The sequence below is a fragment of the Micrasema longulum genome, unplaced genomic scaffold (genome assembly GCF_059751315.1).
Source record: "Micrasema longulum isolate JH-2025_06_02 unplaced genomic scaffold, ASM5975131v1 h1tg002210l, whole genome shotgun sequence".
Taxonomy (NCBI): Eukaryota; Metazoa; Arthropoda; class Insecta; order Trichoptera; family Brachycentridae; genus Micrasema; species Micrasema longulum.
Window position 1 is genome coordinate 64,547 of NW_028279373.1, and position 27,462 is coordinate 92,008.

The 27,462-nt window shown below is 31.3% G+C and overlaps 1 protein-coding gene across 3 annotated transcripts in view; it reads right to left on the bottom strand.

Moving 5' to 3' along the window:
- Window positions 1-2,646, bottom strand: part of LOC148272726 (uncharacterized) — a 53,508-nt gene extending 50,862 nt beyond the window's left edge. For 2 of the 3 annotated variants that reach the window (XM_088239648.1, XM_088239646.1), the window contains exon 1: window positions 2,525-2,646. The gene's annotated coding sequence lies outside the window, so the exon portion shown is untranslated. The remainder of the gene's footprint in view (window positions 1-2,524) is intronic. The other variant, XM_088239647.1, reaches the window with a different exon arrangement.
- Between the last annotated feature and the right edge of the window lie 24,816 nt (window positions 2,647-27,462).

Here is a 27,462-nt window from a genome sequence, read left to right on the forward strand (position 1 = left end):
AATTATTATTCTGTGAACAAAACAACATGTTTAGAGAACTACATAATGTTTTTATGAAGGTTTTTTTCTCAGTTTGTAAGATATTCTACTACTTTATTTATAATATTTGTTTTAAAAAAATACTGGATTTATGTACTACCTTTTAAACGTATATTTTTAAAAAAATGTAGTCAACAATGTTTCGAGTATGTTTAGATGTTTATAGACAGCCTAGATTTCACTTTCTAGAGTGTTATTAAGATCTAAATTTATTGCAACAGTGGGGGGAAAATATTTTTGATAAGGGAATATGGAAGTTTAGACAGGGCTTATGACTCATAATTGGCTGGTTTAAGAAGTCACTCAGCACACTATGTAACATTCAGTACTAAAGAAAAAGAAAACTCCACAAAAATCAAAAAATGGAAGAGTGAAGGAAATGTGGATGTTTGAAAATAGACAGAACGGTGAATTTTACACAGTGTGTAAAGTGGCCGCTTAAACCAGCTAATAACAGGAGTCACATAAATGCCTAGACTTTCATATTCCCTTGTCAATCGCGTTTTCATTTGATGTCGAAAAACATTTAAATTTATACTGTCTTACTTAATTATTGTATAAAAATAATAAAATAATAAAATAATAATTGTTATTTATCTGTTATTTCGCTACATTTCATTTATTGATTTTTAAATATAAAATAAAAAACAATGTTAAACACCGCTAGAGCACTGGCAAATCTAAGATAAAAAAGGTTGTAAATACAAATAGTTTTGATGTAATAACTTATATTTACATATAAGTTATTACATAAAATAAAAAAATACTTGTTACACTTCCAGATATTTATTTGACCAATTAGCGCTTTCACCCTCTAATGGGCATCTTCAGACTGGCGAATATTATACAGTGTAAGGATAATTTATATAAAACTTAATATTATCTTAAGTGTCACCAGGTATTTTTAAATTAATAACTTATATGTGAATACAAGTTATTACATCATTACAATAGAATTCCATCAAGAATTGTCAATTAATAATTTTAATAAAACAAATAGTTTTGATATGATATATCCCAATATAAACATAAATATTATATTTACCTCATAAAAGTCAACTGTGTTATGCAATTTATTAATTATTTTAAAATGTAAGCGAAAAAGATTACGTTTTAAAATTATTGTTTAACTACTTACTGATTTGTATATATTTTGTAACTGTGTTATTTAAAGGATATAATAGGAGTATCAAGAAAAGGAATTATTTATCGAAATTGTTAATTTAAAAAAATAAATATCAAATATTAGAGAGTCAATTAATCGGACAAACGTAAACATAAAATTAAGACCATCACATCGTTAGTACACACTTTGAAATTCCTCTTGTTAAATCAAGCAATACTTCACTCTTTGATGTCCGGACACGAGATAAGTTGGCTTAACATACAAAGAGGACGACAGATTAGTACTTGTATGTAGTATGCAAACAATACGGTTAACTGAGGAGGACGCTACACTATATTGGTACTAATACGTATGTCAATACATTAAATATTCTGTGGCAGTATAAAGAAAAGTTTGCAGGTATGTTAAATTTATTACTCGTATGGTTTACGCGACTTTCTTGCACCTGAGTAGAATTCTTTATAAACAATCGGTTTTGATAAACGTTTTACTGATCGACGCATTACTTTAATATTGATGATGCTAGTACTAGATTTCTAAAACTGAGCTTCATAGATATCCTTTTTTTGGGTTTACCGGTATTTTATTAACGAACATTGTTATGTACTTGATTTTTTACGAATCATCAAATATATCACAAACTGTGACAAAAAATGGATTTTTTCACTACTAAAAACTACTGTTTCTTTTATTTTCCGACTATTCAAGAGATTAAAAAAAAATTAAATAGCAATTTAACCCTAAATAAACACATTTAAAATAAAAAATAAATAGATGTTTTAATTTGTGTATTTTTAATGATTTTGATAAAATTATCACGAAAAACCTTTTGGTTTTACTTGATTTAATTTGACCAATGAGTGCGTTAGCCTAATTAGGCATTTTCAGGACTATTAAATTGTTTACAACATTTTCAACTTTACAGGCCCTAAGTTAGCACATTACCTCTATTTGACGAAACAAAACTTTACATATAGATCCATGACAAAATACACACATATTTATTGTATTTTTGTTTCTGAAACGAAGAAGTTGCTATTTCGACTAACATTTTTATGTTATTTAAATATTATTTGAAAAAGTTAACATATTTATTTTCTTATTTAGGATTGACAAAACGAAGGGTAATTGAAGCTCCCAAATAACAGTTTTACATCTATAAAGAAAAAACGTGTGACATCAAAAATTATGTTTAAATTTTCGTGTTATTTTTTTAATGTGAAAAAACAAAAAATATATGAAAAATTATTTCAGTTAAAATTCACATGTTTTCACGATGACAAGATGTTTTTAAGTTTAAAGTGTGGTTAGACTTATGTATAAATTAGTATGGGTTGTAGCAAACACATCGGGAATTACCGTGAATAAAAATTAGCGACACTCGTGTTTCACAGATCGCGGTCGCGGGGCCTATTCCCGGCACTCGGTTATGTTGAGCGGCCGTTAGCGTCAGGCGACGCGGGCTCGTGGCGCGGTACTGAACTCTCCACTCATAACGTGGAAGTATGGAAGTGATACCGACGCGCGGCAGGCGGGAAGCGTCATCGGAAGTGGTAAGAAAGCCTTTCGGCGAACCCAAACGTCGCGAATACACTCAGGGACCTTATTACGGACGTGATTCGAGTGATAAATGACGAACTTCTCAAATGGTCGAATAAGCAATGCGTACGATTATGAAAAACTTAGAAATAAACATTTACAAAAATATGTACCTGCGTTTTTATAATTTACTCTTCTTTTTGTGGTGCCTTATCAGGCCCCTCCAACGTTGAAGATCACTACAGCGAAAGAATCTCGGTCCTGCAATACTCCCGAGGCCAGGACAACTGCTTGTTGGATGTACTCGCCATAGTAATTCCCGGGAAAAGATGACCAGAGTGGTTTCCCGTTACCTTCTCTGGTGGATTTTTTTGTCAGGGTTACCTTCTTGTAGCTGGTTGGTTCTGGTTTAGAGGCGCCAGAAACTCGCTTTTCATCCTCTCGTTATTTGCTGTAATCACACTGTTATAAGTGTGATCCCATTGCCCAGGGTTCGTGACGTAGACTGCAATTGGGCATTCGCAGCATTTATTAGAATCAGACCCTCTAGCAAGATGTAACTCACTGCGACCTTACTGACGGTTTAAACCCCTATTTACTCAAACATTCCAATTTTGGGGATGTTTTCTTTTAGTCCTCAATTACCGTGGTAGAAAGTTGAAAACAATGTTGTAGAGCGGAGCTGGAACCTCCAATCTCCTGTTTTGTAGTCCATAATACTATTCAAGGAACCACAACCCTTTATTTTGCGTTCTAGTAGTTAAAATGACCATTATTTTTTTGCACCAAATAAGGCCAAGAACCTGAATAAAAGTAGTTATTTACAACAAAAAAACTCATTTTTACAAAACCCACTTTAATTCATTGTTGTTTCACTGGGAATCGAACCCAGAACCCTGTACGTGAAGTAAGCCTTCTGCGATTACAGTAAATAGGGAAAGCTCAATTTCATTTTTATAAGTTTTTTTTCAACTGCTTAATTGAAACGACATAAGTGTTATTTTAGTCGTTTTGTGGAAAAGAACCTTGAATAATTGAATATTAAATTAGGTGAATTTGTTAAATTTACCTAACTAATGTGTTATTTTTTTAATTACAGAATTTACTCTTCTGAAAATATTCAAAAAAAACTAACTGTCGTTATTCTTTGAGCAGTTAATTTTTCAATAAAAAAGCGATCTGTAATAAGGTTCCAGATTGGCATGTGAACGAAACATAAAGTAAAATAAATCAACTAATTTTTAATTGACAAAATTTAGCGTTTACGTGTTACATTAAACATTTTATTTCAGGGCCTATTGCTTTTATCTGCTTTCGAAAGGATTACGCACGAAATACTTATTTGGGAATTTCCTATGGATGACGAATCTTACTTTCATTAATATATCCGTATGGATGAGATAACATCCTGAATGTTTCACTATCCCCCAATGAAGAAGTACAGCGGTTTTTAAATTTGTTAAAATAGTATTTTTATGTATCGTATTATAGGGGTATGATTTTTTAACCGGAAATCTATCAAAACCTCATAAAATCATTCTTAAGAACTTGTGACGTAGTTCATTTTTATTAATTTTATGGTACGTTTTTTAGAAATTTTGTCACAAAATTAAATGATCTAATTTTTAACGCTTGAAAGAAAACATTTTAAATATCCGATTTCCCACAGCTCTGGTCTTTTTCATTAACAATAAGAAGAGAAAAACAATATAGAAGATTTTTCGATGCTTTTTTATATGTAACAATGGAGAGATTATTTAGAGCAGGCGTTAACATGACTTATAATATATATATAATAATAATAATAGTAACCTATATTAGGTGATCACTTTACACACTGTCCGATATTCATAATTCTATTTACTTTATTATAGAAATAAAAGACGAGTGACACTTTGATCCACAAATTTGGAATATCCAGTGACCGGTTTCATTACTTTCACGACATCTTCGATCAGGATTAAACTGTTATTTGCCTTTTAACTGTAAAATAAATTATGATGAACTTCTTTCAAGAATTTTTACTTTCAAACTTAAATTCTAATTTCGTTTGAAAAATCACATTTCTTCCATTTTCCACGTGTTAGTCTCGCAAAAAAGATTGAAAACATTTTTTAAATAAAAATGCATTTACAGGGCACATAAACTGTCAGAACCTATTTGTAGTGATAACATTACGAACTTTCCATTCCGCATGTGGTTAAACTTCCATATTTCATCAGTTCTATTATATTCACAAAAAAAATCAATGGGTTTAAGAATTTAAAAATATACACTTTAATTTGAAAATTCAACTGTGAATGTCTCAGATGGGTATTGATTTAAGTTCTAATGTTAAATTATTGAATTTTAATAAATGTGAAATCACTTTTTTTGTTATAATATTTGTAGGGTTTCGAACTGTTGTCAGTAGGCTCGCAGTGAGTCACATCTTGCTGTAGTGTGTGGTTCGATAAAATGCTCCGCGAACGCCCAGTTGCATTCCACCGGCAACACTTCGGACTAGTCCAACTCGTTAGCGTCCCCGTCGTGAACCCTGGGCGATGGATCAAAGGCGAGTTTCTGGCGCCTCAAAACCAAAACCTACCAGCTAAGGTAAAGTAACCACGACCGAAAGATCCACCAGAGAAAGGCAACGGGAAACCACTCTTGTGGTCATCTTTTCCTAGGAATCACTATGGCGAGTACATTCGATAAGCAGTTGTCCTGGCTGCGGAATATATGGTCTCGCGGGACCGTGATGCTTTTGCTGTAGTGATCGCCAACGTCGGGGAAACTTGACAAGGCAGCGCAAGAAGAAAAAGGCCTGTTTGTACTGATTACTGTTTTCTAAAATATGTAAAAGCATTTATTTGCAAGAGATGAAGAATGTGTGCACAATAGAATAAAATAAACTTTATTTGGTCAGATAAATGGATCTATAAAAATACACAAAATAATTCGAAGATTTTCTCACGCAATGCTATTTGACGAGATAACATAATGTTTGGATATGGAACATGCCAAACCGCGCATGCCAATCACGCCCGTACAACACGTTCCGGCACAGCATTCTCCGGGTAAACTAATGTCCTCCTACTCCTACGCACTAGAGATTATTAATATGATGATTTAACTTTTAGAGTCCTACTCGTGTTCAACTCTAGAGCCATTACTTTGAAATCACACCTATGTATCTGATTACACATCTAGGATTTATGACATTCTTAAACAGAGGCCAATGAACCGAGGTAAATTGTTCTTCTAAAGCAGCGTACCTCTACAATTTATTCCATAATAGGAAATAATCCATTTAAGTCTACAAATGCGCCAGTCAAGGTAAATTTTTTTTAGTGACCGACCGAAGTTTCGGTTCCGGTTTCGACCAATGAAACGAGTTTCTGAACGTGGACCGTGTCTGATTACGTTCGGCTGTACTCGGGTGCTTCTTATAGCACATGACTCGACCACGTATACAAATATATATATATACATATATTTGTAATTCATTTACATTGAAGAACTTTTACGCATAAGTTAAATATAAACACAACAACGAACAAAAAAGCGCTAAAAATAAACGAATTCACTCAAAATTTATGCCCTTTTTTTAATCGCATATTTTATTTTATTTTAATGAACTCGTAAGGTAAAAACGCCTAATTTTGTGCGATTTATTGTTTTTACCTTTAAGTTGCTTAAAAAAACTATGGTTTCTACCGAAATTAGAACAGAAGCTGAAATTTGGTTTCGGCTTAGATTTTGGCTGAAAATCTTGTTTCGGTATGTCACTCATATTTTTTTATGTATTACAACAGAGATAAAGAAAATTTTATACATGGTAATATAGAAATCTAGGCATTTGTAATAATTAAAGGAATATAGATGTTCAAACATAGGCAGAATGGTGAATGTTACTAGTGTATAAAGTGGGTACTTAAACCAGTCAATGACAGGTCGTAATCCCTGTAAATGCCTAGATTTCTATATTTCTTCCTCTAAAATGTTCTTCATCTCTGTTGTAATATATGTATATTAATTACTCCCGAGGGGGTTGAATCCATTTTTTGCACACAAAAATTCGGATAGAAAAAGTGCTCACATGCTTTCCCAGGAGCAAAGGCACAACTAGTAGTTCACTAATTTGTGCCATCTAGTTCGAAATGTTTTCTAAAATAATAATGGCATAGTGATCACTGCGCCACTATCATTTCTTAAATTTCACTAAAAAATGATAGCATTAAATCGACGATTTTGCTTTTACAGCCACATAAATATTTTAAAGAATTTTAAAGAATTATCCAATGTGTAGTAGTCAATACGCTTGATTCACACACGGAAGGTTCCGGGTTCGATTCCCGGTGAGAACACAAAAATGTAATGTGATTTTCTCATGCCTGGGTTCTGTGATGTAATTGGGCCTGTTGTGATGCTAAAAAAAAAATTGCCGATAGAAAATATCTTTCATTATGGAACATCTTGATATACCTATATAATAACTGACAACTTTAGACTTGTGCCATCATTTTAATATAATGGCACTAATAATTAAACTCTAATAAACTAATTAACTTCAAACGGAAGATTTGAGTTGCTATGAATATGAAAGGGTGAGATTCCGTTCCCTGCAAACTATACTTTCCTCATCCTTTTCCTCCCTTGCAGTGCTCTTTTTTCTATTCGCTTCAACTTTTTATAAAAAATAATCACTTAATTTAATTAGGGCATAAAGTTATCCAATATTATGACTTGAACTGAATTTGTAAAAAACTTTAATTTGGTTCATACGTATTTTTTAAAAACTATAATATTTATGTTCTGTTGTTTTTCCGTATAAAATTAAATGCTTGTCCGTAAGGAAGACAACAAAGTGTTGAGTTTTGTTTCGAAAAAACAGATCTTTGGCGTAGTAGTCACCAAAAAAACGTGCAATGAAATAGTTTTACTTGTGAAAATTAGTATTTTAATATACTAAAACGTAATCTTACATTTCAGGAAGTAATGACATTTTTTATTATCAAACAAATATTATTATTAAAAAAACGGATATTTTTTATTGTTATGTAATAAAAAAGAAAGACGTTCAGGATAGATAAGGTACAACGTGCGTCACGAGGGTCTCCTACATGAGGTACTGGTGGTTTTTATAGGCTGGCGCGTGCGCAATACTTACACATACGGGTTGTGTAGTATCCGTGAATAAGCCCATGGTATGACATCGCACGGCATACGCATAGTGAAAATAATCTCTCTCTCTCGCACTCAGACGCGCTTATGAGCGTGACATAGACAACTATTGCTTTATTAGTTGGTAATGATATGGTAATACAATATACACAGGATGCTTCTGTGTTCGTTTGAATTTGGCTGCGATTCTGAATAGTAAAAATATAATAATATGTACGAGTAGTTATGGATTGAAAACACTGATTTATAAATATGTAGGTATTTTCATTTAATTAAATCATGAACAGGTCAATTAAGTAGTGTTGGCGCTTTTGCAAAACTTACACAAAAACATTTTTAATGTACAGAATACTGATTTAAAAAATCTTGATGTTATATATTGTTATATTAAAAGTTTTTAAAAATCTCTTTTGGATTAGAGCAAAAAAAAAACAATTACTTACGAAAATGTCATATTTACGAGGATCAATTTTTAAACAAGCATTTTTTTTATTTAATATTTTGTGTCTATCATAACAATTATGAATATAATGTAATTAAAATTCATATTTCAAATTATAGCGGAGAAAATATGCATACACACTTATTGATAGACAATAAATCTTGTTATTTATATACTTAAAACAATCACACAATTTGTCATTCTAGATTGACTATAATTGACTATAATTTTATTTTTGTTAATTGCCCCTTGTTCTTGGAAGGACTATAATTAGTAAAATGCAACATTTTAAATAATGATTTGAAAAATACAAAATAATGAAACAAAGTGTTTTAGTAAATTAATATTACAATTTCTTAACCCGTTGTATTTTTTTTATAAACACAACTCTCTAATCCAACACCGAATTTTAAAAAAAGATAGCACATTTGGTTAAAATATAATACAACATTTTTTTAAATAAACATCCTGTAGATTTTAAATGCGTTAGTGTGAGTAATTGAAGGGATATCTGAAGGGACTGGGGCACCATCATTGAAAATCCCTCGAGGATTTATTGGAAGATATTAAAGTGAAGTACTGAAAGTCATAAAATATGAAGACCTTAAAAGGACCACACAGAAGAAACCGAAGTGGCAGAAGAGATGCAAGGTTTTGCTGCAAATCAATCCATCTTGAAGGATTGAAACTAGAGAACGTAATTGAATGAAGTTCTTTTCTGGATCACCACTTTTTTTTATTTTTGAGACATCAATGAACTTTTATAGTTACAGAGTACTTAATTAATTATTTCTAGATATTTGTCAAGAATTTTGTAGCAGACGGCGATGTAAAGTGACTAAAACTCTTAACTCACGAATCAAATTTGGGATTCTTGGAGGTTTCTGGTTTGATTCTTGGTTAGATCAAATAAAAATGCAATTTTTCTTAAGCCTAGATACTCTGTGCTATAAATTACCACTGCACTTGGCCCTCTTGTTTTGTTCTTGTAAGGCAAAAGATGCAAATCCCCAAGCTCATATACATACCTTGTTAAATTTAATTTATAGATGTTGTTTCGAATGCTATAGGATCAAAACTATTCGTTCGCTTTACGGTTTTTTCTCACGTAACTCAGTATACTTTAAAAATTCGTAACACAGCAATTATTACTTATAAATTTAGACTGTGAGAACAAAACATCGGTATCAAAACTAGTGCATTGGAAAAAGAAAGTCTCTTAACATTGTATTCTATCCACACCCTATAAAATAAATCTGATTCTATAAATTTCAGGTGACGATTACTTTAAAGGGACTTCATTTTCACTTACTGATTACAGGATGTCATACATACTTCCTTTGTTAAGAAAGTGTCATGATTTATTATTCTCACGGCTGCAAACGAAACGTATCCTGATGAAAGCAAAATTGAAATTTCGTCACGTAGTCCGTTTCTTTTACCGAAGAAAGGTTCTATTAAATGTTTGTATATAATTATAACTCATTGTGCAAGCGCCCAAATAAAATAAAAAAAACATTTTGTCACGGACAATAACAAACCAGGCACTTCAAAAATAAAATTAATGGTTTAGTATTATTATAAAACTAGCGGACCCGACAGACGTTGTCCTGCCCACGTTGGCTTGCCTGCTATTACCTTGAAAAATGACTTTTCATTGATAAGTGGGAACCAAGGTACTTGTTAATGATTGAATTCCAAAACTGAAACTTCTTAATACACAAGTGTTGAATTTCAGTAGGTACCTACTACCTAAGTACTTGTTTATGGTTGAATTTCAAAACATAATTCATTTTAAAATATAGAATTCTTTTTGCAAATGTCAAACTCGGCTCTTCTCACCAACATGAGTGCACTTTAATTATGAAAGCGATTTTCAAAAATGTATTTAATGTCAGTTCATATTATTTTTAGTATTACAGAAATCCAGTAAAAAGAATTAATTGGGAAGAAATTATAAGGAATGTAAGGAAATAATCTGATTGGGTTCCATAAAAACCGAATGTTCTTTGTAAACATTAAAAAACAAACTTGTTTTAAACACAAAAACATAACATCCTTCCATTGTTTTTGTATGTTCATTCTCGTCGAATCCAACCTTGGTAGGTCGACAAAAAAAAGATTTATGTTTCTAACCTTTTTTTACAGATCAAATTGAAAGTTTTAATATCTACGCACACGCGCAGCGCATAGATCTACATTTCGCTGAAAACCGCACGTAAAGCCGTTTAAAAAGAGTTTAGTGTCATCACACGTACAGAAGAATTATATATATAAAAATAACCATTTGACGTGTATATCATATCCGTTCCCTAGCCGGAGACGGTGCATATTCGTAAATACTTGACGCGTTATCTGTTAGGAATGTTTCGGAATCCACCTGAAATGGCTTCGTAAATAGCAGACATTTTATTTTATTTGGAAAAGCGACAGATATCATATAAAAAATAATAGTAACTGAAAAAAAATATATAACATAAACCCAGTTAAAGATTTTTAAAAATATAGGAAAAGAAGAGCACTTTGAGAAGGTTGGGGATGAGAAAAAAAGTGGAGGAGAGCCACTGAATTCCTCTGAATTTTTGTAATATAGTTGACCAATTAAAATTTTTAACGATAGTAACAGAAACATTTATTAGTGTGTAAATATAGCAGGTTACAATAACAGTTGTCCATTAGTTTATCTAGGTCGCGTTGTAATTCCAAACAAACATTTTCTAACTTATCCTTTTAAAAAAAATAGTATCACGGGCAAACATGAAAAAAATAATATCTATAGTGAATTTGCCAATATCAAAATGTAAATAAAGAATAATAAGCGTCTTAAGTGGCATCCTTGTGGAATCCCCAGATGGAACTTAGATGCTATTTGAATTAAATCCTATCACAGATACTGTTTGACTTCTATTTTTGGTATATGAGATTAGCTATCTGTACAAATCACCTTGTATTCGCATTCCCCATACCTTGCGAAGTAATATAATACGAGTATAATGGTTGATTTTGTCAAACGTCTTAGCAAAGTCAGTTAATACTCGCATACTATTTGTAATGTATTATGTTATTAGAAATAGTATGCGAGTATTCCTACAAAGCCAAAGCTTACAGTCTCTCATGGAATAATTTATCACCTGTAATTATTATGGATATAAGATATGTGAAATTTATAAACGGTGAGATCAAGTGAGGCGTATGCCTAAAAAACGTGTTCTTTTTTTTATGTAAATTATTGTAAATTCCTTTTATTATGACTCACGACAATTGAAAGGTTATAACGCAAAATAGACTATTTCCAAAAACGTCCTGTAACAAAGATAGTATTAATAAAAAATAAAAAATGGATTTTATTTCATTGAGGTAAAAATTAGAGCATTAAAACAAATTGCCTTAGTTTAATAGTCAATTGACAAATAAAATAAAATCATTAACATAATTTTTCTCAATGGCATCTCTGATCGAAAAACACGTTTAATTTTATTATTTATTGAATATTTTAAGTTTGTCCAAATATTTGTAGACATGGCTGGATTTAAATCCTAAGGGAGTCATTAAGATTATCAAATTACAACAGAGATGAAGAATATTTTAGAAAATGGAATAAGGAAGTCTACCTAAAACCGACCGGTCCAAGAAGTTTTTTAAATTGGAAAATAGTTTTCAGGAGTTGCTTAGTATGTGAAATAATTCGATCAGTTGAATCTCTTCACGAAAATAAAGGTTTCAGCTCTTTAACTTCACTTAAGTCAACCGATGGAAAAATTGAAGAAATATAGATATTCAAACATTCGTGATTGTTACACGGTGTGCAAAATGGCCACTTAAGGCCACCTACGATAGGTCATAAGCCCTGTGAATGCCCAGATTTCCATATTCCCTTCTCTAAAATGTTCTTCATCTCTGTTGTGATTTGTTAATTATTGAATAAATTTCATAAATGTATGAGTAAAATCATCTACAATAAGCAAAAGAAGAAAAACTCAATTTCAAAAGATTGCAAGGTCCCTATCATACATTTTTTGAATTTATTGGAAATTTAAGTTTTCTCTAAAATTATTTTTATAAGTTAATAATAAACATGTACCATTTTAAAGACATTGTTTTTTTAATTATCTAAATGGAAAATATAAAGGCCCAGAAAGTTTTAATTTAAAACGTATTGAAAAGGTGAATTATCTCAAAAAATCTTCTAAATATTGCTCTAAATCGTTTTTCATCGCCTCTAATAGCCCGAAGCACTGGTGAGATGAACCCAAAATTTTATATTTTGAGATACAAATGTAGATATGTTAATAAACAAAATAAATTAATATTTTCAAATAATAACATATTGAAGTTAGATAGTTAACCTATGTAAAAATATAGTATTCACAATCTACTTCAAATACTTTAATTCAGTCAGACCCTTATCAAAGTCCGATTACCTGAGCATGTCTGAGAATATATGTTGTTCAGAGATATCTGACATCATTTTAGTAGAATAGATTATAAGATAACGTTTTAATATATTTAAAAAAAATGGAAATATTCGTATTAGAATTATCCCTCAATTATTGCAGTGCATGTTACATACTTTAGCTACTGACATCCACATCCACATCTCTGACTCACGAAATAATCATCGCCTACACAATCATTGTTAGAAATTGTGTATGGATACAATCTTTAAAGATCGATGAACCATGCGAAAATCCAAATGAAAAAACGAACAGTAACATACTTGCAACTAATATAATAAACACAGAATATTGTTCACAATGTCATAGAATGACATTTTCACTATGACATTGTGAACAATGTTCTGTGTTTATTAAATAAGTTTTATATCACCCGTCGATGGGAGGAGTGCTCTCCCAAAACTATAGTTGTGTTCTTGTAAAATAATAAAATTGTGTAACACTGATAACAAAGTTTTATTTTCATAATAGTTTAAACAAAATATCGTTTGATGGCCTATATTGAAAAGTTATGATTAAAGGGAATTAGGATTTTTAAGCCTTTTTATTGTGAAATATTTATATTTTATTCACTTTCAATCCTTTATTATTTGAATCTAGGAATTTACCTCCAGTTGATACACACCTATTTGATAGCTTCAGTTTATAATATCGGTCAGAGGTAAAACAATATAGTTTTTCACCAGTTTTAATAAATTTAGAGATATTTTATCATACCCAAGAGAACTGTTACTTTTATGATCAATGATGGTCATAGCATTTACTTATATTATGTTCGTTGAAGTTAATATTTGTTGATATTTTCATTCATCCGAGGAATATTTTCAACAAGTTAAGTTTCAGTATAATTCATTCACGTGAGGATATTGTTTGCTAAATCAAAACCAATTTTTGTGAAATAATTATTCACAAAATTAGCGACAATTCCAGGGTCAATGTTCACATAAATATTTTTTTCGTTAACATCAATTCTGTGAATACTGATTGGTTGTTTCCCTCGGTCAATTATTTCGTTCACTATTTTCCAGATTTTTTTTTAGCTATTGGCATTACTGATTTTACCTGTGTAATACTCGTCTTTGAGGATTTTAGATAGATAAGATCCATGTCTTTTATAGCAAACCCAGCATTATGGGGCATTTTACCCACTGCGCAAGGTGAATCGATTATGCTATGTAGTTTGTTTAAGATATCATCCACGCCTATGAAATTTAGGTATCACTATAAATTTGGTCCTATAGATGTGCGAGTTTCTAACAAAAGTGACATAGGACGAATTCATACTCTGACATTTTAAGTAAAAAGTTTTTGCTTGGCTAACAAAGGTTCGTATTTTTCATTTATGGTGTAAAGCTTAAAATGACTGAAAAATCAATCAATTTAAAAAATCTTTTAAAAACATTACATGTTACCATACCAATATCAGTGACATTATTATATTTTGTCCTTAATTCCTTCATTAGGACGGTAAGACAATATTGCACGGAGTCATACGAAAGATGCCAGAAAATTATTACTAACAATAATATTACAATAACATTAAAACAAGAAAAGTGAAAAGTTGTTGAAAATATAACCCCGGGGAAATTACGATCAGATACTCTACAATAAAATATATGTTTTTGTTTTATTTTAAAGATATGCATACGGGAAAGAAACGCGCGAAAACACAATATGTTATATGATATTCATTTATTTTTACATGCAGAAACCATTGCCTCATTTACAAGTCCTAACACGTATAAGAAATAGGTATAAATGATCTTAGATTCAAATGGGACTTACAATATTCTGAGATCGTTTAAACGTTGGTAAACACAAGGTACTAGATTTTATCACTTAGGATATAAAAAAATATAGAAAACACGATTGAAAGATTTGAGAAGAAAATATGAATATCTAAATATTTACTGAGTTTATACAAGGTCATAGTTTATTTACAGGATCGTAATCTCTGTAAATTTCTGGACTTCTATATTAACTTCCTAAAAATGTTCTCCACCTCTGTTATCATACATGTATGTATCATACAATAGAATTAATTAAAAGCAGGATATACATATACAGTGGGTACTAGATAAAAGTGTTGTTAATATAAACTGATGATGCATATAATAAATTCATATGCAAATTCTCAAGATTGATGACTTGAGAACATTATTAATATAATGCATCGAGCTATCTTTAATTAAGATTGGATCATGTTTTGATAAATGCGAATCAAGAAAGATACTTTGAATCCATCTTCGCCTCGGGGAAGTTATAGTATAATACTTAATAGTATTAGAATCATAAACTTCTGCGAAAATAACATTGCATTGTTGATCGTTGGAGGTCCGTTTACGATGGATACAAAAAAAATATCAACAACAGATGTTCTCCTAAGAAGTGTTTTTTCTCACGATTGTTAGAAGAAAATAGTCAATAATATTAAACGACCAACAGCTTTTCATACTGAAGGATATCCCCTTTTCGGCATTCAAATGAGCAAATAAAATTTCTTTACTTGTGCTTTTTTAGTTTACTATAAGGTCTTTTCTAATTTAAAGATGACGATGTCGCGGGGGCAACCGAAACCGGTTATGCGTCTACAAAACTCAACGTAAAAAATAAACAGGTTTTTGTTTTAGTTTTACCAATGTGAGAAATTTCTCTCAAGCACCTTTTTTAATAAAATTAAGAATCTATTTAAAAATTCCAAAAAGTTTCGAAATGACATCTTCTGATTTAAAAGATTTTACCCATTATTTCATTGACCAACTGAGAGGGTATAGTTACAAAAAGAGATAAAAAAATAAAAAAATAATTAAACATAAAAAGAGGTTAGGTACCAAACACTTTTTAAAACAAAGTTTTTAGGTAATAAAACTAGTGTTTCTATTTTTAAATTTAAACCAGAAATCTTCAGATTTTCTTGTATTTTCTCTCATTTCACGATATCTGTACCTATACAACGAATACTAACATCAACATATTTAAAACACGGAATTATATATGATACCTAACATAGTGCTAAAATACACGCTCGCGGCATCAAATATATTAACTCGATATTTCAAACGAGACCGAAAATCACACGTAATAAAAGTTACGACTTGGACACATCGTCAACTTCATTGAAATGTATCTGGTTGCTATAACTGTATTAATAATATTTATTAACCAATACTAGCTATGAACAAAAAACTCAATTTATATCCAAATGGAAAATGTATTATATACTCGCGCTTATCTTTTCTTCTATCAGTAACATAATCAGTAAATGAGTTTACTTGTGTGGTCCATAAAGTTGTAAGTTCGATTATCGCTTGGACAGCTTTTTGCGCCACGAGCTTACTGAATTATGTTATTTTAATATTTCCATCTGCTTTTTTATATCGCATAGATCAAAAGAATCTGTTATGTACTCAAGAGTTTTAATTGAATATTCAAATTATGTAGGTACTTGTTATTGGTAAAAGTAAAAGGTATGTCTTTTGAAATAACAAAGTAATTAAAGAAACATAATAATGTTTGTCGAAGATAATATTATGAAAGTGCAGCATATGACTTTTTTTTAGCTAATTTAAAAAATACAAAACAAGCTTTCTTATCTCGACAATAAAAGAATATCATTCACAAGAAGAAGGAATGTTTATTTTTATCTTAATTGATGATAAAGGTGAACATTTTTTATATACGCCCCTGTTTCATTTAGTGACGTGGTAGTTATCAATATTTAACTATATGTATGTAATAAAACAGACAAAAAAATTACATTTATTTTACTAAACACTCGATGTATGACTATCACATCTGATAGATAATCGGACTTAAAGTTTTAATGAATTCCTGCAAATCAAAAAAATAAAATGTTTACATTAAACGTTGGCGATGTTTCTTTGTTGTTTCTTAATGCATGATCATTTCCTTTCCGCACCTAATAGTGCATAGGGCACTGCATCGGTACACCAATCGCAGCGTGTCTTTAGCATTTTTGTTACATGAAGGCAAGATGATCGGTCTTACGCTTTAGGCACCAGTCTAGGGACTATAAAATATTCTAGTTTGAAAACACCTTTTTAACCGGGTTGTGGTCCAGTGGCTAGCCTCCCGGACTCACGGATCATAGGTCCGTGGTTCGAACCCTACTCTACCCCAACTTGATAACAACAAACTAATATATTACAACAGAGATGAAGAACATTTTGTACCATGTATTAAAGAATTCTAGGCATGTACAGGGCTTATGACCTGTCACATTCTCCATTCTGCCTATGTTAGAATATAATTATTCTTTCAATTCTTCTATATGTTGATTTTTGCTGATCTTTGTAAAGTTAAAGTGCTGAAACCTTTATTGATAATTAGTTAAAGCGGTCTAGTTGTCGCTTTACCTTTTAACATCATCTGTAGGATGTTGAGAAGGTAATTTTTGAGTTATTTTTGGTTCATTTAAAGTTCTTCTGTGTCGTTTCTAGGTAGTTATTATATATTATTGAAAAAACGTAATCTAACTTACGTCCCCGAAGTAATTTGTGATTCGGGAACGACCAGGGACTACGCAAATTGTAATCGAGAGTTTGATTTTTGTATTTTAATCATAAAATTAGGAATAGTCCAGAAGGAGCGTAGAATCATATTTGAATACATCAGACATCCCCCTACTATGCCCTACTTTCGCCGCACGCATTCGTGATGTTGCCGCGTAATGTTGCACGATGGGAAAAATATAATCATAACACAAATATAAGGTTAAAAAAAACAGTCTGTTAATTTCCCTAAAATTTAATTGAATTGAATCTCACCCACGTGATAAAGGTCTCAGCTCTTTTACTTCACAAAAGTCAACAGATAGAAGAGTTGAGGAAATGTGGATGTTCAAACATGGGCAGAATGGTGATTGTTACACAGTGTATAAAGTGACCACTTTAACCAGCCAATGACAGGTCATAAGCCCTGTAAATGTCTAGACTTCCATATTACCTTCTCAAAAACGTTTTCCCTCTCTGTTGAAATAAATTTAAATATGAACAACCCCCTAGGGAGAAAATCCAGCCAGTCTGCAAGCATTTGGACATACTCAAACATTGTTGAATTACTACCTGGTAAAAGAAGAAGAATAAAAATTGGAAAATTGTTTTCAGGCGTTGCCTAGTAGGTGATTTGGTTCAGCCGGATGAATCTCACCCACGTGATAAAGGTTTCAGCTCTTTTACTTCACAAAAGTCAATAGATGGAAGAGTTGAGGAAATGTGGATGTTCAAACATTGGCAGAATGGTGAATGTTACACGGTGTATAAAGTGGCCACTTAAACTACCCAATGACAGGTCATAAGCCCTGTAAATGCCTAGACTTCCATAGTGCCTTCTCAAAAACGTTTTCCCTCTCTGTTGAAATAAATTTAAATATGAAAAACTCCCTAGGGAGAAAATACAAGACAGTCTGCAAGCATTTGGACATACTCAAACATTGTAGAAACTTAAATGTATTTATTTAATATGATATATATTTTCTTTACTAGCTTTGTATACTTTCTGGAAATCTGTTATTATTTCTGAGTTTATACACTATATCTGTTTGTTTACTATAAATATGTATGTAGAACTGTTGATTTCCCAAATAAAATAAAATAAAATAATGGAAACACCCGAGTCTTGAACAAATCATGCGGTAATATGAAGAAAGATTATAACTCCCGTGAATAGAACCCGGAAACTTCTGCAAAATATATCGGTTCATTAGCACTATACGGACAAGAATGATTAATAAGAAACAAGTTATTATCCAATTTTCTATTTATCTTTGCATATTAAAAACGATGTTACTCATTTCGCTGGTAGTTTTCACGATTGAAACTGTGCTTTTCATCCATAACTTTTAACCATCAATTGGTTTCCTCTAGAAATGGATTTACATTTCTATGGCGATATTATATGACAAGCTATAAATGTACAAGTTAATGTTTCCCTGCTTACTTTGATTCTCTATTTCTCCATACAAAAGACAGAGCTGATAACTTTATTGGGAACTCGTGTGTCTTAACGAGTAAAACTATAATGACGATGATATCCAATAACTAATCTCTTTAACTTTGCGGCCACTTCAACAAGAAAATGAACATGTATGTTAGGGTGGAGTGAAAAAATATTTTTTCGAATTTAGGCTTTCCTGTATTATTAGTCGATGCCTTGGAAGTACATATTAAAGAATAAAAAATATCATCAAATTCCAACATTATCTTCAGGTGGCGTACTGACACCAAAGATTTGAGAAAAAAAAGATTTTTTGTCAGATATTGTCTGTGGGCAAGTGACTCGAGTTGTCTAGTTTAACGCTGCAAAAAACATCTGGCAACCCCTCCCCCCCTTCTCATACCATTCTTAGACTGTCTTGCCGTGCGCCTTCACTCAACTCCACCCGTCAATTAATCACATTCAGTCTCTAGGGCGAAGGGCATGTTCGATGAAATAACCGCGCGAACTTCGATTTAGATCTGTCAGTGAAATGCCTAAAACTAGAAAGGATTCGTCGTTTCCCGTGTTTGGCTGTTAAATTATGTTTAACAATGACCTAAGCAACAAAGAGAAGTGGTTTACTTGTAAAAGAATGCTTAAAATATTACCATGGGTAGACGAGTTCGCAATAAAGTAGTATGTACCTATGTAGCAGGGCGAATCGTCGAAATAAGCGATTATGCACAGCTTACCATTATATTTGATTTTAGATAATAATGTTTTATAGTAAATATGTTTATGGGAAAACAAATAAAATAATTGTTATTTATTGTAAACCACCACCACAGTTTATATCTTCCAACAAAAAAATATCTATGAATTGCGCCCAGCGCCCAGCCCGTTCTTAGTTCTCAGTTTACGATAAAACTAGCCAATTATCCCAGCTTATTATTCCATACAAAAAAGTACACTATATTTTACATCTTTAACCCAAGTCAGCTTCATGTAGTTTATTGCAGTTAGGCCCTTTGACGCTGATGAATAATGAAATACCACCGGGAAGATTGGTATCTTCGAAAATACCTGTTTACATAACTTATTTTGCGAGGACAAGTATTAATATGATACCACGCGGTCACTTTTATTGAGAACAGGAGGATTTGTGATGATTGCAATGATGGATGATTCTAGAAATATGCACGAAATTTAAAACAAAATCGAAAAAGAATCATTCTCACTGAATTGAAAAGAAATGGACCTTAAGATTGATTTTTTTTTCCAAAAAATGTGTGGAAAATAAAATTCAAGACAAATCTAATTTACAATTTAACAAAGACGAAGGAATTTCTATAAGCATTGCTGAATTTAATTTATTCCAAATTATACCGATTTGTACTACCAGCGCCTGCGCCATAGGTAAATACGTATGTATTATCTTCACATTTGGCAACCTTCGTGGTGTAATGACCGATATTTGACCCACGGACGGAAGGTTCCAGGTTCAATTTCCGGAGATAACAAAAATCCCTATTTTATAAATCCTGGGCGTTCTAAGCTACATTTCATTACTGCAATGGGAAAGTTCAGTGCCACGGGAAATTGGTTACAAAAAGTATTTTCTTACACGGTGTAAAAATTACAGCATTTAATTGTACGGCGATGTTTCTCGAAAACGTATCAAAAAAGAATACAAATGAACGACCTCACAATGACATAGTGTTGTGATAGATTTCCGGTTTCTGAGAAGCCAACTCATCAATCAGCAAAACCTCCGAGCAGAACTTGTCCCAGGCAGTTTTTTTCGGCTTAGTTTGATAATAAAAAAAAACCACTAGACTTCCTCATTGGGCGTCCTGGCCTGTTGTACGAAAAAAAAAGTCTTACGTATTATTAATGTTCATTAATTAGATAAATTGAAATACACTTTAACTGGCTTAGGGCAAATCTTAGCACAAAAACTGAATTTTTAAAAAGTTTTAAGATAAAAATTTTCGTCGTTTTCGTTGAAATGTAAAATAAGTTGTTTTTGTTTCTGTTTTTATGCAGCCCATTTTACCCCTTTGACAAAAAGACAACCACGATCTATTTTGCCATTTTAAAATTTAACTTTTTTGAAACAACTGGTCCTAATTGACTTATGGTATTTTTACTGCTTTGACACGGGATATAAGTAGATTCTCGCATTTGTAAAAGAATCTCAGGTAGTAGTAATGATTATAAATTTTGGGTGTAATAGATCATACGTGTTAGAATGCCGGTCTCATGAAAGTATCGAACCATCCCACATACGACTATGTATCTCTCGACAGAGCCGATAAAACAAAAGAAATATGTAAATGAGTGCCACTTTTCATTTCAAGCTATTAAATAGTGTTAAACTTGCGATTTATTCATTGATCCGTATAAATTATTGTGGAACTAGGCAAAGAGCGAGTAAGTCGAGGGAAATAGTAAAAAGAGTCGAGCAGGGAGAAAGTGATTCTAAGAATCTGTTATTGATAAAAGGTCTTTTGATATGTGTGACAGGTTTTTTGTTTAATACTGTGTATGTAAGGGGCAGTAATGGCGGTCAACGACTGGAACCTTATTACGGAACTTGATGCAAAAATAATGATTTCTTGAATAATGATTCCACCGTATCCAGATGAAAAAAAAATAAAAATATGTACAAATAGTACTCGAACATTGGACAAATGTTTATGAAAAAAATACGCGAAATCCAGAAATGAAGCACAATGATAAAAATTTATGTGAAGGCCAACATGAGGATGATCACAATACCAGAGAAAAGGTAAAAATCAGACTCCTATTTAGAAAAAAGGCGAAGTCACAAAATTCAATAAAATACACAAAAAAATATTTATGAAGAAGAAAATTTATCAAAATTTAAACTGAAAGTTAAGAAATGCGTTAAACAACTTATGTATATATTAAAGACATGTACAATATTTATTGTGTATGCAGATAATTGGAAGAATTCCATATTAATATTTGGTGAATTTGGTAATTTTGGATACCCTATCAAATTTGATACCTACATTGTTATTATTAAAACACACATAATAATTTATTTATGTGTGTCCTACTTCAAGATTTAAAATAAAATAAACTTGAAAAATGACTCCCGTCAACTTCCGTCTATTGGATCGTCAACCGTAAACTGATGTATTTAAAAAAAATATGTTTTTGCACCACAACAGGCTAAGAGGTTAGTGGTGATTTACATAAGGGAACCATAGTTATAAAAAATCATATTTAATTATTGTTATCTCACAGGAATCGGACCCAGAACCCTCGTGCGTAAGACGGATGTCTTAGCTAGTACACCACGAAAGCCATAAATGTCACGTAATATCACCACAAAATACAAAGTAGTACGTTTTGCGAACCAAACATATTTTTAGTGGCAATATTTTAACTTATTAAATTTAATTTAAAACAAAACGAGTCTTTACGAGAATAAAAAAACAAATAATCGTGTTGTAATAGATTTCCTGTTTCCGGGAGGCCAACTCATGAATCAGCAGAACCCTCCGACCAGAACTTGTCCCAGGCGGAGTAATTTGCAGTACTTTTTGCGTACCATACATATTTTAATTTGTAATATTTTAAGTTATTAACTTTTTTTTAAAAATAGCCATGCATGTGATGAAAGTATGAATGCTTCATCTACACTCCAGTTACTCTAAGACCTTCAACAGATATGTTTGCAGCTTACCTATGCTTTAAAAAAAATATATATATTACAGTTTCATAACAAATGTTTAAAAAAATATAAAAAAAACGTTAACCGCGTTTTAATTTAATTTATTCCTAAAACATTCTTTGCCCCTTCATTGTCAGTTTGGAACTTAGTATAAATCGTCTGTATCTTTATGTCTAAGGCATTATTATTCTCCTATCAAATTTTATGATGAATCTTTATAAATCGTTACGCTTTTGGAATTGCATAAAAAACAAAACATAACGCAACGTTGGCATTGGTTGAATGAAAAAAAACAGATTTTATAATAAAAATATGCATTGACAGATCTAAGTACAGAGTTTGAGAACATTTTTTGAACAAAAACATAGGTGTATCGACATAATAAAGTGTATGGCATGTCTTAGGCTTACAGGTATTTGATAACTTTACACACTACGCAATAGTCAGTTCTGTCTCAATTACAGTAATGAGTTACGTCACAGAACACCTAGGCTTGTGATTCAATCGTCTTAACCACAACACCACGGAGATCGCCAATACACGTCATATCTTTACTTATTTTATTTATGTATTAAATTGATTTCTGTAATAAAAGATTTGAAACCTTTACTGATGTCGGTGAGATTCTGAAAACACAAGCTCACGATTTTTCTTTTTACTATTCATATAATGAACGACTAACTGAAATTGAACATGTTAAATACTTAGGGATAACAAAAGATATAAAATTGACATGGACAATTCATATCAACAATTTAATTAGCAATGTGGCGACATTATCGAGTCTTTCTTTTTTAAATCAAAAACATTGTTTCAAAAACGGAAAAAATTCTAATGTACGAAGCCTATGTAAAAACAAAAATATGATATTTGCAACTACTATGGGGAATAGGAAATCAAAATGACATAAACAGACTACAAAGATAGCAAAATAAAATATTAAAGTTAGTGTATGACCTACTCTATCTAACAGCAACTAAAGAACTTTTCAAACAAACTAAGCAGTTAAATGTCACTGAATTCTTTAAACTAGAATCCTTAAATTTTATTAGTAAATTAGCCACTGATGTTATTGTAGACGAAGAACTAAAACTTGCAAAAAATTGTAGTAAACGTGGACACAATACGAGAATATCATAAAAATATCAAAAACAACCTTCTAAAACGAGAAAAGGACAGTCAAGACTAATAAAACATTGACAGAAGTTGTACAATAAACTACCAGACAAAATTATGCAAAAGACTCAGACAATCTTTATAAAAGATGTTAAAAATATTATCATTAACAGTAGAATGTGAATTTTAAAAGTAATAATATTTTGTTAAATTTTTTGTAGCACGTAAGGGGTTTATCAATGAAAATTTAAAATAAAAAAATAAAACAAATAAATGAATGGACATATTTTGAAAATCCAGTGGCCGGTTTCTTCGCTTTCGTGTCAATAGTCTCGAAGATGTAGCGAAAGCAACAAAACCGGTCAGTATTCTAAATTTGTGGATTTAAGTACCCTCGTCTTTTATTTTAATAATAAAATACAATGAACTTCCTCTAAGAATTTTCACTAAGAAACTTGGATGTTCTTATTTTTCTTTTTGCAGTCCGCAAATTCTTCCTCATGTCCGCATATTCAATCAATGTCGTTTGAATTGTTAATTTGGTCATTTTAAGAGCTAGCTTTTTGTCACTTGAATCGCTTTCCGTAATAAGGTCCCCGGTTCCTGCCTCTGGTCATTGAGCTCTAATCAGTAATCGGTTTACGCACACCGCACCGCATCGCGGTGGTGAAATTTGAACGTGATCTTGTGTGAACAGGGGTGGAATTGGACATTAGGGCGTTTTTCGATTTCATAATTATTTTACTCAAAAGCGTTTCTAAATATTTGATGTACATAAACCAGTTTTTAATATGCCTATTTTTTTAAGTTCTTGTTTAAAATAGAGCTAGAATGCCTACAATACCAACATTAACTTATGTTATACTTTTAATATTAAAATCAAACAGTGATTTCTTCCTTCATATTTAATCTTCACATTCTTTCACAAATGCCATAAAAAGGCAAAACAATTGTCATAGAAATTTTTGTTTTTATTTTGTAAAAATAAAATAAAATATTCAGTAAACTCAAATCAATGTTTGATTTTAATATCAAAAGTATATAAGTATGGAGTTTTACAGAATAAACGCGAAATCAATAAATAAATTAACTTATTAATTAAGTTACGGTTCCATGAACCTTTTACATAATTATAATAAAATTAGTGAAAAAAAATACAACAAAAAATAGCATAATACTCGTATTAAAAAAAACAAAAACATCAAGAAAAGTGTACAATGGCAAGCAGTGTTTATATATAAAAAAAGAAATATTACATATATAACAAATGTAAATATATACCTTTATAAAAGAAAAGTAAATTGAAGAAAATAGCAGTTTTAAAAAAGAGGAAGAGAAGAAAAAAAGAGAAAAAAAAAAAAAAAAAAGGAAGTGCTTTAAAAGAAATGTTAAAAGTTAACTTCATGGTTTAAGTAAAAGTTAATACTAAACAATAATAAATTTAAAAAATAATTATACACACATGAGTAAAAACTTAAAACAAAAGTGAAGAAATAATCATTATTTGAACTTTGAATTGTTAATTTTTTGTTTAAACACAGGACTTGATCATCAGCAGCGTGGTATAAAATAAATCTAAAACATCTCTGTATTAGTAAGTCGCTGCATGCGAATAATGAGTGAATTCAATGAATAATTAGTACCCCCATGATGACTGTAAATTAAAAAATTTAGTCTTGTTGGTCTATGTGGAATACGAATTAAAAAGTTTATTAAATTTAACAGTTCTGGGCAATCTATTTTATTATTTAATAATTTATAAATAAACAAGAGGTCATTTATTGACTTCCTGCTTGATAGTAATGTTAAATTTATATTATTCATCAGGGATTCATAATTTATTTCTGACACAGGTAGAACTTATTTAAATTGAATGTATCTTAAAAACTTTCTTTGTACTCATTCAAGATCATATGAGTTGCAGTAATAAGCGGAACTCCAAACTGCAGATGTGTACTCTAGCTGTGATCTTACAATAGAACAAAACAACATTACGATTGTTTCAATATTTTGAAAATGCTGAGTGTTATTAATAACAAAACCTAACATTTGCATAGCCTTTTTGGAGATAATTTCATAGTGAGGCGAGAAAATTAACTTAGTATCAAAAGTAACACCTAGGTCTTTAATATAATGGACTTGTTCAATGGCTACATTATTAATAAAACATTTTGACACAACGGAAACGGATATTCTGGATCGATCAAGGAAATACGGTAGCAGATATATTTGAGATCAGTTTTTTGTCTTATTTATGATATTTGGACAGCCTTTTAAGTACTTTATTGTTAAGTTTGTTTCACCATTTTGCATCCGATTTTCAAGAGTTTGGCGATGGTTATTGATTTGGTTTCTTTCGGCTATTGTTTTATCTGTAGAGAGTTTAGAGGAACTGTTATTATCTTTAAATTTTTGAAAATAAGAAAATATTACTGCTTTGGCTTGTGTTTTATACTACGTATTCCTTTTATTTGAGATATAGCTGCCAAAAAAAATGTTATGTACAAGATATTGAATATTCGATTGACAAAAAAACTACAAAATGAAGGCAAGATTTGTATTTTTTATCATTGAATAGATTATAACGAAAATACACGCAAAACAAATAAGTGGGATGATAAAATATTATTAATATTTAGAGCCTTAACTTTGAGGTCAAACATTTTACTAAATGTTATTAAATATTTGTATATAACCACTTACCGACTTTTCTATGTGTACCGGTTTCGAGACGTACCCGTCTTTTTGTCAGGACACCGATCAAACCAACGTGCGAAACCCACCATACAACTTCACCATAGTTGTTGGACAAAAATACCGAACCAATATGCCGATTTGAAAACTGATGCTTTTAGTAGGTAACCCTTACATGGACGGGTACGTCTCGAAACCGGTAGACATAGAAATGTCGGTAAGTGGTTATATACAAATATTTAATAACATTTAGTAAAATGTCCGACCACAAAGTTAATGCTTTAAATATTAATAATACAACTATTTTTTGTTTGTGTCGAAGCGGACAAACAATATAGTTAGTTCAGTGTATCAAACAAAATCAGAATCATGAACGAGTGTTTTTAATTCGGTAACTACTCTCGGGTAAAAATCCCGATAAAGGAAATCGCATGCGCTGGCGCACTCGCTTAATATTTTTGAGGTCCCGGGTTCAATTCCTGGGAAGGTCCACATGAATTATTTGTTTGTAAGGGGGTTTTAAACTGAAATATTTTATTTTACCTGGAATGGTGCCTGAAGCGAAAGACTAATCACCTTGCATTCCTGTAACATATGGTCGAGATACCCGGTATTTACCTTACAAATTCAGTACCATATGCACCATCAGGTGCATCAGAGATTCTATGATTTGATGGTGAAATCAAATAGTTTGTTTCTTTCAATATTGATATGCTGTCCATATGGTTTTGTGACATTTGTATTTTTTAAAAATAAATGTTTTGTTTACTGGTGATCTATTTATTCCCACTCAATACAAGACTTTAGTCGCATAGAGCGGGAACTTATGGCCTCATAATATTATTATTATTTATTATTTTTATTTTATTCCAGTAAAATGGCTATATAGTGCAGAGCCTATTCTACCATATAAACATGAACATAACTATAAATATAAACAAAAATATAACAATAAACATAAATATAAACATGAAATAAAATTTTATATTTGCAGCACTTATGGTGGTCTTAGCATATCGCGCCATCGCTCGAACAACGGTGAATGGATCCACCCTGCAGTGGCTTGGAGAATTTCATTATTAGAGTTTTTCAGGCGTTCCCATATGCTCCAGGCTCTTTGGCGAAGTAGGGCAGCGAAGGTGTTTATTCGTCTAGCTGAAACATTTCAGAGGCACTGCAGTACCTAGGCAATCCGAATAATTGTCTGTATGAATTGTTATACGTGACCCTTAATTTATTCCAT